We start from the raw sequence: 11371 nt of genomic DNA, 5'->3' as shown, positions 1-11371 counted from the left end.
AGCACACAGAGGTCTACATTAATCATAAACTGATCAGCCTAGTAGATCAGGCTTTTCTTATTAATTCTTACATTTTAAACTAGCCAATTATCCTTGTCTATGTTAGCCACATGGCTTGGTACCTTTTTCAGTGAGGCAGTCATGTCTTGCTTCTTCTGAGGCTGGGTCATGACTGCGGACTGTGTCCTTTTCCCAGAATTCTCCTGTTCTCTTTACCCCACCTCTACTTCCTGCCTGGCTACTGGTCAATCAGCATTTTATTAAAAAGTACTGTAAATATCTCTTTTTGTATGGAAAATTCATTTTATCAACTGTTTCCTTTAGTAATATTACCATAAACTAATAAGTCTCCAGTAGGTCATGACTTCTTACTGCTCTAATGTTCCATTTGTCCCAGATTTGGTTAATGTAACTCCTTCCAGTCATCTCCTGTGCTTCTTGACTTATCCTCAGCATTCTATGAGAACATCCTTTGGTTTGTACTTTACCAATCTTGTATCCAGAATTCTTACTTTTGTGAGCAGTACCCAGGATCCATGGACAGTGGTATACAGGAGCCAGGTTCTAAACACCTTTGATCACTGGTGTGCATTTGTTTCTGGCCTTCTTGCTAAGAAGACATATTTGCACAAGTACTCATTTGTTTCAATATAACAAGTTATAAAGTAACACCTGACTGCATCTTTAGATCTTACCCAGCATCTTTTTCCCTCTTTTTTAGTTTCTCTCTTCTCTGATGGTAAAAAAAAAAATCTCAATTTTATATTATCCTTAAGATAGTTACTTATGTGATCAGTTCCCCTCTCTTGATCTGTTTCATGTAATTATCATGATCTATCAAAGGCTGGATACTTTAAACAGGAAAGAGGTTTATTTAGTTTTTAGTTTTGGTGGGTCCATTTGTTAGGCTCCTGCAAAGGCCTTCTTATGGCTGATACAAGACGGTTCATAGGATTGTAGCTGGGGTTCATGAGAGGAAGAAGGTTCCTCAGAGTAGTCACAGAAGGAAGAAAGCAAGAGGCTAGTGTGTGTGTGTGTGTGTGTGTGTGTGAGAGAGAGAGAGAGAGAGAGAGAGAGAGAGAGAGAGAGAGAGAGAGAGACGTGGGATTCCCCTCTGAATACTGTGAATACCATTGGTTAATAAAGGAACTGGCTTGGCCCGATAGGATAGAGTAGAGCTGGGCAGAGAAAACTAAAGTGAATGCTGGGAGAAAGAAGGGTGGAATCTAGAGAAGCCATGGAGTGGGCACTGGAGACAGACATGCTGGAACCTTGCCGATAGGCCACGAGCCTCATGGTAAAATATAAAATAATGGGAATGGGTTAAATTGAGATGTAAAAGCTAGCCAATAAGAAGTTAGAGATAATAGGCCAAGCAGTGGTTTAATTAATGCAGTTTCTGTGTTGTTATTTTAGGGCTGAGCAGCTGGGAACAAACAAGTGACCTCCTACAACATGTGTGTGTGTGTGTGTGTGTGTGTGGAAGGAGCAGGCACTCTGGTATTATAAGCTATTCTCTTTAGAACTTGTCTCATCTCATGAAATCAGACTCACTCTCATGAGATAGCCTCAATCTGTTGACGAAGTTGAAGTTCCTTAACCTAATACTCTTCTGTTAGACTTTCACTTATAAACTGTCTGCCAACTCAGCCCACTGCCACACTGGGGACTGCACGTGAGTTTTGGGAGGAACAAACATATCTGAACTATAGCATCTGTGGTGTGCAACAAATCTCACATTATTCCATTCAACCCCAAATACTTTACCGTGGTATTTTATGTTGTGCAGTTGGGTTTTATGCCAAACAATAGTCAGCTATACTATCTTTTTGGGAATTTAATTTCATTTCTCATAAGGTCTACACTAGCTTATTTGTGGGTTACTGGAACAAAATCATGATTAAAGCAACTTAAGAAAGGAAGGGTTTCTTGTCTCACAGTTTCAGGGTAAATTTCATGCTGGCCTGGAAGCCATGACTTGGGAGCTCAGAGCATCTGGTCACAGTGCATTGTAGTACGAGGGCATGAGGGCCGGCTTGTTGGGGTATCTGTCCCGCCCGACACCCCACAACCGGCATGCCCCAAAGAGAAATCACACACAGGATTCCATAAGATTATAAACTGATTGGCCCATTAGGTCAGGCTTCTTATTAGTCCTTGTAACTTATATTAATCCATTATCATTATCTATGTTAGCCACACGGCTCAGTACCTTTCTCAGCGTGGCAGCTCACATGTTGCCTCCTCGGTGATCTGGGCAGGAATGGCGGAGGGAACTTCCTTGTCCCTAGCCTTCTCCTGTTCTCATTGCCCCACCTCTACGTCCTGTCTGGTTGACCCGCCTATACTTCCTGCCTGGCCAATCAGCGTTTTATTAAAATACATGATTGACAGAATACAGACAATTCTCCCACACCAGTGCATCTGTGGTCAGGAAGCAGAGAATAGTGAGAAACTATAGTAATAATAAGTTCCTCTTTTTATATGGCCCAGGACTCATAGCTACTCCTATTTAGGCAGGTCTTCTTCAACCAATACTAGAAATCCATTTCAGATGTGCTCAGATATTTGCCTTGAAGGTGATTCTAGATCTAGATTCTAGATGTTGACAACCAATATAAACCGTCACAGGGTCTAAAGCTTCAGGAATTTTATTTGGTATATTTTAAAATCATGTTCTTTTCTTTATTAGTAAAGTTGTACAGTTTTTAACAATTCTCTTGTTGATACTAGAGATTGAATAGAGGACCTCACATGCTAGGAAAGTGGTCTACCATGGAGCTCTATACAAAGTCAGGTGAGTAGTTTTTAATGAAGATTGTCAATACAAAGACCCTTTTTCTCCCTTCCTCTCTCCCTCTCTCCCTCCCTTCCTCCCTTCCTCCCTTCTTTCCTTGCCTCCTTCCCCTTTCCTTCCTTCCTTCCTTCCTTCCTTCCTTCCTTCCTTCCTTCCTTTCTTCCTTCCTTCCTTCCTTCCTTTACATATAGTCCTGGTTGTCCTGGAACTCACTCTGCAGACCAAGCTGGACTTGAATTCAAAGATCCACCTCCCTCTGTTCTGCCTCCTGAGTGCTGAGTACTAGGATTAAAGGTGGATACCACTGCAGCCTGGCTCCCTTTACTTTTCTTATGTAAAATACATATCACTCAACAAAATGTTTTTTGTGAATTACTTAATTGCTCTAAAATCAAAACTGGATTTTAAAAAATATTTTGTTTTTTTTTTTAGACTTTCATACATGAATACAACGTATTTCATTCTATCCACCCCTCCTTTCCCCGTGTCTCCTCCCATTCCCCCTCCCCCCCCAATTCATGTCCTCTTCCTCCTGCTGCCTCCAATCAGTATTGCCTTTCTGTGCTTGGGTAGAGAACTAACCACTTAGGCATGATCAACCTACCACAGCGCTTGTACCTGAACAAGACAGAGTCTCTCCTTCCTTCAGTATTTGTGGACTGCCTGTAGCTCTTCAACAAGAGGTGGGGCCTTGTAAATTCTTCCCTTAAACATGCTGAAATGTTGATTCATGCCATGCAGGTAACTGTATTGTTGAAACTTCGTGGATGCAATATTTCTGCCATGTCCAGAAGACATTGTTTTGAAGTAGTCCTCAAGTCCTTTAGACCTCAGAATCATCTGCTCACTCTGTCATGATGTTCACTTGGATTATAATGCTAACTCTGTATTCACTTATTCTGCATATTTTGACCAACTGTGGCCCTTGTAATAGTCTCTGTTTGTTGCAAAAATGAAAATTCTCTAATGAGTTCTGACAGCTACACTTATCTACAGGTATAAAGGGAAGTATTTGGAAGGCAGTTGTATACTCTACCAACTTAACAAAATGATGGTGGTAGTGGGTCTTGTCTAGGACCTCTGACCTCTTCAGCTGCAGGTTCTTAGTTAGGTTAATAGTACTGGGCATGAGTTCTCTCCTATTGAGTGATACTGCTCTAGTTTTATGCCAACTTCATACAAATTAGAGTCAATTGAGAGGATGGAGCCTTGAGAAAAATGTCTCCATAAGATTGGTCTGGGAGCAAGCATTTTCTTAATAATTAATGTGGGAAGGCCCAGCCCATTGTGGATAGAGCTGCCTCTGGGACGATGGTCTTAGGTTTTATGAGAAAATAGGCTGAGTAAGCCATGAGGAGCCAGCCAGTAAGCAGCACTGCTCCATGGCCTCTGCGTCAGCTCCTGCCTCCAGGTTCTTGTCCTATTTGAGCTTCTGTCCTTATTTCATTCAGTGATGTACTACGATTAGGAAATGTAAGCCAAATAAACCTGTTTCTTCCCAATATGCTTTTAGGCATGGTGTTTCCTCATATCAACAGTAAACTGAAATAGGGCTCTTAAATCCAATAAGACAGCTGTTGATTGTCTCCAAGACATCAGTGCAACATTATACCATTGGAATGACCTTGCCGAGACAGTAACTTTGTAGTTTGCAGGATTTACAGTTGAATTGGATACTGACAATTATTCTCTATCAGTAGTTTATCAGAATGACATTTTATATTTACTGACACAATAACACATTATTTTAATAATCTATCTATTTAATAAGTATTTCTTGAATTCGCTACATGGTCTCACACTGTTCTAGACACTTGAACGTCCAGTAGCAGAAGAAGAGTGAGACAAATTGCCTTCCCTGGTGAAATTCATATTTTTAAAAGTAGAGTTGGAGCTGAGTATTTGTTAGGCCCAAATTATCTCAGGGTCTGTACCTCGAGGCCTATAGGACAGAGAAAAGCCTGGTTTGAGTTCAGGGCCTAGACTTTGAGGCCTGTAGGACAGAGAAAAGCCTGGGTTGAGTTTGAGTGAGGATGAGACAGCAAAAACTAGGTAGATACCCCTCCAGCCAGAGGGAGGGTTTGGCTGCCTCTCATTGGCTGGAGGTACCCCCACATCACAGGGTTTCACTTAGCATATATAAGCCGACACTCACAGTAATAAACGGAGTTCCTGCTTTGACTCGACTCCCTATCATGTGCGTCTGATCGCCCTGCATCGGAACAGGCGCCCTGCATCAGAACAGGCGCCCTGCATCGTGGGGCTGCTGAACGGGCAGATAGTGCACTCATCTTTCCCTGGTGAATAAGGAGGCTCAGGAAGCCTAGCAAATGTTCACCTAAACGTTTGGAATATAATTGTAGGAAGTAAGAATATTGTAAAGAGAATAAAACACAGTGTAGGTTGCCCGTCATGAAGCAGCAGCAAAGGCTCATCAGACGCTCTGTCACAGAACAGGAAGAAAGGCTTTTCATACGCCTACCAAGGACAAGCATCTGGTGAGAACTGTCTTCCTGCCAGGCATAAGCCAGCATATCTGGCTATGGCAGCCTGGGCCAAAGACTAGAGGAGAGCAGCCTTTACTCTTATGTCACAGACCTGTTATTAACCTTAACTGTGGGGGCTGCTTTTTAAATTCATACCGCACTGCCTTCTCAGCTCCAGTTACATTAAAAACAGCAGATGTATAAACAAAGCTGACACTTAATCTTTTTCCTGTTTCTAGTCCTATGACATTGTTCTAGTAAATTAAAGGGTATTAATGCCATCTTAAAAAAATCGAGGCTCTTTGAGTTTAATAAAGTTGCCCTGTATCTTGTAGATGGTAAGACACTGAGAAGAAATAAAACTTTAAGATTACATTTATCGTGTGTGTTTCTGTGTGTGTGTGTGTGTGTGTGTTGGACAGGGTGTTATGTTGCATTGTGTCATAGTGTCTCCTCCCATGATGTGGGTCTCAAATATTGAACTCGAGTCATTAAGCTTGGCAGTTGGTACTGTTACTTAGTCGGTTGCCTTGCCAGCAAAAATCGGCTGTTTCTAATGCCCAGCTCTTCCCACTGTTGTTAATCCCTAGATTTCACCCCACTGTTTGGGGGAACTGCCCATAGGAAACCCCACTACAAAGCAAACTATAACCTCAGATGAGACAGTGTTCCATTGCTGGAACCTAAAAATACATACTTTTTCTCATAAACCTGTCATTAAATACAAACCAATTTTTAGTCACAGTTTATTCTGGATATATTATTCACTCTGTCTTTTGACAGTCATTCTTACTCTGTAACAGACTGACCTAGAATTCACCACGTATCCCAAGCTGTCCTTGAGTTTGTGGTGATCCTCTTACCTCAGCTTCCTGACTAGCGGTATCACAGGCATGGGTGGCCATGCAGGCCCAAACCCAGGGTACATTAGGTGACTCTGAGCTGCTCAGTTACTCTCTTAGTTACTTGTCTATTGTGGTGACAAAATTTTGTGACGCAGGCAACTTATAAAAAAAGAGTGTTTAATTTGGCTTATGGTTTCAAAATATTAGAGTCTGTGAGGGTGGAGTAGAACTGTGGCAACAGGAACATCTTGATTTTCAAGTAGGAGGCAGAGGTGAGCACACTGGGAATGAGGCAATTTTTTTTTTGAAACCTCAAGGCCTACCCCCAGTGACACATCTCTTTCCATAAGACCATACCTCCTAATCCTTCCTAAACAGTCCACTGTTTGGGGACCAAGCATCCAAACACATGAGCACATGGGGTTGCTCCTATCCACACCACCACAGTTACATACTTGTAATGAATTAAAGCTAGAACAACCTTGCAGGAGATAAAAGTGCATAGTGTAATTTCACAACAGTGAGATTATGACCTGATGCTCTCAGAAATGTACATCTTTAAACTGTTTTTTTTTTTTTTCAACCAATGAGATCACTGACAAAGTCACCCAATGAATGCAGCAAAAGCCTTCGTTACAGGCTATACAGGCTAGGTACTTACAGCTCAAGTTAGATGTGAGAACTCAATGAAAATTGCAGCTACAATGATGGTACACTTAATAACACCACATCATTGGCAGATATATCAGGCTGCAGACAAAGGTTCAACCAAAACTTCAAAGAAATAGGTTAATCATGACTCAATATAAGAGAGTTATCAAAAGTAAAGTTACTTTTTACTTTTTAAGTTTTTAAAAAGACAGGTTTCCTGCAGTCCTGGCTGGCCTCTAACATCCTGTATAGCTCAGGATAACGTAGAGGTATCCATCTCTTTTCTTCCTGTGATTATAGCCATGCGTCACCACCCTCAGTTTACTAAAGCAAAGGTAAAAAATAAAAAAAGGCAGCAGTGGTCATTGAACAAGTTACTTATGTGTAATGAGAAAGGTTAATGTCCAATAACTCTTGATAATACATACATACATACATACATATGTATATATATATAAAATTTTATTTTAAAAAACTATCTTCTTTATTTTACATACCAATCCCAGTTCACACTCCCTCCCATCCTCCCATTTCTTCCACCTTTCCCCCCACCTCACGCCTATCCACTCCTCATAGAGGGTAAACACATTGCTTTGAGGAAGGAGCAAGGCTCTCCCTACTATATCTAGGCTGAGCAAGGTATCCCTCCAAAGAGAATGGGTTCCAAAAAGACAATTCAAGCAGTAGGGATAAATCCTGGTGCCACTGCTAGTGACCCCTCAGTCTGACCCAGCCATACAACTGTCCCTACATTCAGAGGGACTAGTTTGGTCCAATGCTGGTTTCTTCCCTGTCTGGCCAGAGTTGGTGAGCTCCCATCGGCTCAGGTAAGGTGTTTCAATGGGCGTCTCCATCATGGTCTTGACCTCTCTGCTCATATTCTCAATCCTTCCACTCTTCGACTGGACTTTGGGAGCTCAGTCCAGTGCTCCGCTGTGACCTCTGCTTTTGCTTTCATCAGTTCTATGGTGACATTTAAGATAGTCATCAATCTGACTACAATGTCAGGCCAGTTTGGGTACCCTCACTACTATTGCTTAGGGTCTTAGGTGGGGTCATCCTTGTGGATTCCTAAGAATTTCCCTAGTGCCAGGATTCTTGCTAGCCCCACCATCACTCCTTCCATCAAGATATCTCTTTTTTTTGCTCTTCATCCCTGTCCTTGCCCCATCTGGACTATCCCGTTTTCCCCCTTCCCCTTCTTCCCTCCTCCCCTTCTGCCCTTTTTTCTCCCCTCACCCCCATGCTCCCCATTTTCTCAGGAGGTCTTGTCTATTTCCCCTTCCCAAGGAAATTTATATATGTTCCTCTTAGGGTTCTCCTTGTCACTTAGCTTCTCTGGGGTAGTCGTCTATAGACTCATTATCCTTTGCTTTACAGCTACTGTTCACTTAAGAGTGAGTACATACCATGCTCATTGTTCTGGGTCTTGGTTACCTTCTCAGGATGTTTTTTTCTAGTTGCATCAATTTGACTGCAAATTTCAAGATGCCATTGTTTTTTTTCCCACTGAGTAATACTCCATTGTGTAAGTGTACCATATTTTTTTTTAATCCATTCTTCAGTTGATGGACATCTAGGTTATTTCCATGTTTTGGCTATTACGAATAATGATGCTGTGAACATAGTTGAACAGATGTCCCTGTTGTATGATTGTGCAGACTTTTGAATACTGTTTCTATTTCTTCAGCAGTTATAGGTCTGTTTAATTTGCTTATCTGGTCTTGATTTAATTTTGGTAAGTGATATTTGTTCAGAAAGTTGTCCATTTCCTTTATGTTTTCCAATTTTGTGGACTACAAGTTTTCAAAATATGACCCGATGATCCTCTGTATTTTCTCCATGCCTGTTGTTATGTCCCCCTTTTCATTTCTGATTTTGTTAACTAAGATATTCTCTCTCTGCCTTTTAGTTAGTTTGGATAAAGGTTTGTCTATTTTGTTGATCTCGAAGAATCAACTCTTTGTCTCATTGATTCTTTGTATTGTTTTCTTTGTTTCCATTTTGTTGATTTCAGCTCTCAATTGGATTATTTCCTGCCATCTAGTTCTCTTAGGTGAGTTTGTTTCTTTTTGTTCTAAAGTTTTCAAATGTTCTGTTAATTCACTAGTGTGGGATTTTTCCAGCTTCTTTATGTAGGCAGTTAGTGCTATGAACTTGCCTCTTAACACCTGCTTTCATTGTTTCCCATAAATTTTGTGTGGTCATTTTCATTGAATTTTAGGAAGTCTTTAATTTCCCCCTTTATTTCTTCCTTGACCCATTGATTATTAAGGTCAGCATTGTTTAATTTCCATGTGTTTTTAGGTTTTCTGAAATTAGTATTGTTGTTGACTTCTAGTTTTAAACCATGGTGATCTGATAAGGTACATTGGGTTATTCCAGTTTTTTTTTTTTTTTTGTATTTGTTGAGGTTTGTTTTTGAGAAGGTTCCATGAGGTGCTGAGAAGAACATTTTCTGTTTGGATGGAATGTTCTATAGATGTCTGTTAAGTCCATTTGAATCTTAACATCTGTTAGTTCCCTTATTTCTCTGTTCATTTTTTTTTTTTATCTGATTGACCTGTCCAGTGGTGAGAGGGGAGTGTTGAAGTTTCCCACTATTAGTGTGTGGGGTTTAATGTATGATTTAAGCTTTAGAAGTTTCTTTCACATATTAGGGTGTCCTTGTATTTGGGGCACAGATGTTCAGTATTCAAATTTCCTCTTGATGGATTTTTCATGACTAATATGAAATGACCTTCTTTGTCTCTTTTGACTGATTTTAGCTTGAAGTCTATTTTGTTAGATATTAGGATAGCTACACCACTCATTTCTTAGGTCCATATGATTGGTATATTTTTCCCCAACTCTTTACTCTTAGTCCATGTCTGTCTTTGAGGTTGAGATACATTTCTTGTATGCAAAACAAGGATGGATTCTGTTTTCGCATCCAATCTGTTAGCCTGTGCCTTTTTATAGGTGAGTTGAGTCCATTTCCATTAAGAGATATTAATGACCAGTGGTTGCTATCTCCTGTTAATTTAGTTTTCATCATTGGTGATGTTAATTTGTGCATTTTTTTCTTCTTCAGGAATTGCTGTAATGAGATCATCAATTGTCTGTGTTTTTTTGGTGTAACCATCTTCCTTGGGTTGGAGTTTTCCTTCTAGTATTTTGTGTAGGGCTGGATTTATGGCTAGGTATTGGTGAAATCTAGATTTGTCATGGAATATCTTGTTTTGTCCTTCTATGGTGATGGACAGTTTTGCTGGGTATAGTAGTCTGGGCTGGCATCCATGGTCTCTTAATGTCTGCATAATGCTTGACCATGACCTTCTGGTTTTCATTGTCTCCAATGAGAAGTCAGGTGTAATTCGGATAGGTTTACCTTAATATGTTACTTGGTCTTTTTTTATTTGCAGCTCTTAATATTCTTTTCTCTATATGTTTAGTGTTTTGATTATTATGTGGCAAGAGGACTATTTTTTTGGATCCAGGCTATCTCGTGTTCTGTAAGCTTCTTGTATCTTCATATCTTTCTTTAGGTAGGGAAAGTTTTCTTTTATGATTTTGTTAAATAAATTTTCTGTGCCTTTGAGTTGAACTTCTTCTCCTTTTTCTAAATTTATTATTCTAAGATTTGGCCTTTTCATGGTGTTCCATATTTCATGGATATTTTGGGTTAAGCTTTTGTTAGATTTAATGTTTTTTTTTAACTGATGGTCTATTTCCTCTATTGTATCTTCAGCGCTTGAGAGTCTCTCTTTTTCTATTCTGTTGTTCATGCTTGCATTTGTGGTTCCTGATTTTTTTCTCATGATTTCTGTTTCTTTAATTCCTTCAGCTTGTGTTTTATTGTTTCTATTTCAGTTTTCAAGTCCTGGATAATTTCTTTTATATGTTTGATTTCTTTCTCTTGTTTTCTTTAAGTGATTTCCTGATATCTTCTAAATTTTTGTTTGTCTTTTCTCAATTTCTTTAAGGGAATTTCTCATTTCATCTTTAAGAATTTCAAACATTCTCTTGAAGTTATTTTTCAGGCCATTTTCTTCTGGTTCATCTATATTTGATTGTTCAGGTCTTGCTGTTGTAGGGTCTTTAGGTTTTACTGGTGTTGTGTTGTTCTTTATGGTGTAGTCTGTGATCTTATCTTTTCTACTCATCTTTTCCTCTAATAGGTGTTGTTGGGGCTGTCTGAGATTCTGTTGAATAATCTTCTAGGTGCCAGTGAACCCAAAGCTCAGATGGCTGCTCCTCGTGGTACAATCAGTGTCACAGTTCTAGTTACCCCGTTGGTTATTCAGTGTTCCTGGAGATAGCTCAGTGTTCCTGTGCTTTGCTCTGCTCCCTTAGAGTTTGCTGTCTCAGGCCTACTTTGGCATAGGTTAGTGACTTTGATCTGTTTCTGTAAATCCTGGTCTGGATCCCCTCCTGCAGAAGTCCCTGGCTTGGAGTTGAACCTGTTCTGGTGGAGTCTGCTGACTCACTGGTTGCTGGCTCAATCCTCATCTGCCAGTGTTCTGGGACTGGGTTGGCTCCCAGGACTGGATTTGCTCCTGGCTTCTGGTGGAGCTTGTTTCCTCAGACCCTCTCCATCCTAGGTGTCTCAT

The sequence above is a fragment of the Myodes glareolus genome, chromosome 15, assembly GCF_982192425.1.
Source record: "Myodes glareolus chromosome 15, mMyoGla1.1, whole genome shotgun sequence".
Classification (NCBI taxonomy): domain Eukaryota; kingdom Metazoa; phylum Chordata; class Mammalia; order Rodentia; family Cricetidae; genus Myodes; species Myodes glareolus.
This window is presented reverse-complemented; position numbering follows the sequence as displayed.